Raw genomic sequence first — 2,055 nt, forward strand, 5'->3', positions numbered from 1 at the left:
ATATATTGTCTTAAAGTGACAGACTGGCGCTTGGGCCATCAAAATGCAAAGAGAAAATCATTCACAGCTCTTAATCTGAATAACGTTATAGCTTTAATAAGCATTAATCTATCAATACATACACTGAAAACTATGCAGTGTTCATTCTACTAACATTACTTTTAGATTTCTTTTGTAGGCTATTACTTACCTGAACAGTAATCAAATGTAAATGAACACTGCATAGTTTTCCGTGTATGTATTGATAGATTAAAGCTTATTAAAGCTATAACGTTATTCAGATTAAGAGCAGATTTGCATTTTGATGGCCCAAGCGCCAGTCTGACACTTTAAGACAATATATTGACACACATCGGATTTTCTCCCAACTGTTCTCCTCCACTTAAGACATAAACTGTGTTTAAGTAAATACTCTCCAAGCCGGCCATTTGGACATATTTGTGTGTGTATTTGATCGTTTGGACATGCGCCCGAAGCTCAAAGTGTAATTAGCTTGTCCGTTTTGGAGCGTACCGCGCGCACAGCGTCTCTTGTGCGGATTGTGCTTTCAACGTTTTATTATCAAACAAGTCCCGCAATTTAGCAACAGTAAAGACGACATCTTACAACAATCACCGACTGAGCTGATTCTGACGTTAAGTTTGGGTTTTAGGGAGGAACGAATGTGCACCACTGTGAAGGCGCAATACGAAACGCAGCTAGTTTTTAATAGCTTTACCTCATGTCTTCTTTTGTATAATCCTTAGAAGCCAAAATCGAAATAAATTTTTTTAATTAGCTTAATAAAACCGCCACAGGCCTAAAGTGTAAGCAGATGTTTGAATGTTTAGTTATCATAATTAAACAGGGCTTTCATGTTGCGCGTGCTGAAGCTCCTCCGTGTGAGCGCGATCTCGCTTCTGAATTGCGAATAGCAAAAATGCATCATAGACAAATGTTTGAAAAACCGCTGGCGACTCTGATGAGATAGAATTTGCAAGATAATGTATATATAGCCATAATAAATGTATGTTCGTTTTATTAATTTTTCCAGTACCGATAGCAGAACCGTTAACGTCAGAGCTTATCGATACTACGGTCCACACAGCTCACACACACTCCCTCCAGTCACCACACACACTTCAGTCTCCCGTTGAGTGTGTGTGACTCCCCCCACCACACACACGCCGACTGAAACCTTAACACACACTCACATTCCTGACTATTCCTGTTGTATTTTGTGTGCGCTTACCGTGTGGAGTCCGAATGACAGAGGAGTATCCCACAGAGACACTGAAACGTTTCCTGTTTCAAACCTTGTTAGCCCCACCCACCTGCACAGACCCGGCAGCCAATCAGAGCGTGGGCCAGTCCGCACGAGGGCCAATCAGAGCACAGGAGGTTGGTTTTCGGAGAGGTGTGAGGGAAATCTGCCCCGTCTGCTTCGACCGGTGCCGCCAGTGGCACGATAAACACAAACACACACTCACTTCACAACCACAGAGAGGAAAACCAGCAGGATCTGACACGTGACCCGAAACAACCCCGAGGACTCACTTTCAATACATCCACGGACGCAGAAGAGCCCAATAAATCACTTCCACTCCTACACACACGGCACAATAATGGCAGGAAACCCGGCTTTTATCAGCGTACTTTGAGCTTCAGGGGCTGATGAGTGAGGAAGACACATGACGTTCACATGGAAGGATTAGGACTAGTTTTGTGCTGCATGGTTGACTAGTTCAGCTAGATTTAAGCCCAAAATGAACCTGATCGGAGCACCCTTTGCAAATGCATTTAATTGATCAAAAGTCACAGTAAAGACATTTATAATGTTACAAAAGATAAATAAATGCTGTTCTTTTGAACTTTCTATTCATCAAAGAATCCTGAAAAATAGATCTGTCACGTTTTCCACAAAAATATTGGGCAGCACGACTGTTTTCAACATTGATGATAACCAGAAATGTTTCTTGAGCAGGTAATCAGCATATTAGAAGGATTTCTGAAGATCACGTGACACTGAAGACTGGAGTAATGATGCTGAAAATTCAGCTGCGCATCACAGAAATA

General features: G+C 41.9%; 1 protein-coding gene across 6 annotated transcripts in view; it reads right to left on the bottom strand.

Annotated features, from left to right (window-relative positions):
• hycc1 (hyccin PI4KA lipid kinase complex subunit 1) overlaps positions 1 to 2,055 on the bottom strand; it is a 55,765-nt gene that overhangs the window by 39,621 nt on the left and 14,089 nt on the right. The window contains exon 1 of one of the 6 annotated variants that reach the window (XM_016257202.1): positions 1,232 to 1,283. The exons of 4 other annotated variants lie outside the window; for them this stretch is intronic. The gene's annotated coding sequence lies outside the window, so the exon portion shown is untranslated. Of the gene's footprint in view, positions 1 to 1,231; positions 1,284 to 2,055 lie in introns of those variants that run through there. One more of the 6 variants, XM_016257200.1, reaches the window with a different exon arrangement.

The sequence above is a fragment of the Sinocyclocheilus grahami genome, unplaced genomic scaffold (genome assembly GCF_001515645.1).
Source record: "Sinocyclocheilus grahami isolate Dianchi unplaced genomic scaffold, SAMN03320097.WGS_v1.1 scaffold1521.1, whole genome shotgun sequence".
Taxonomy (NCBI): domain Eukaryota; kingdom Metazoa; phylum Chordata; class Actinopteri; order Cypriniformes; family Cyprinidae; genus Sinocyclocheilus; species Sinocyclocheilus grahami.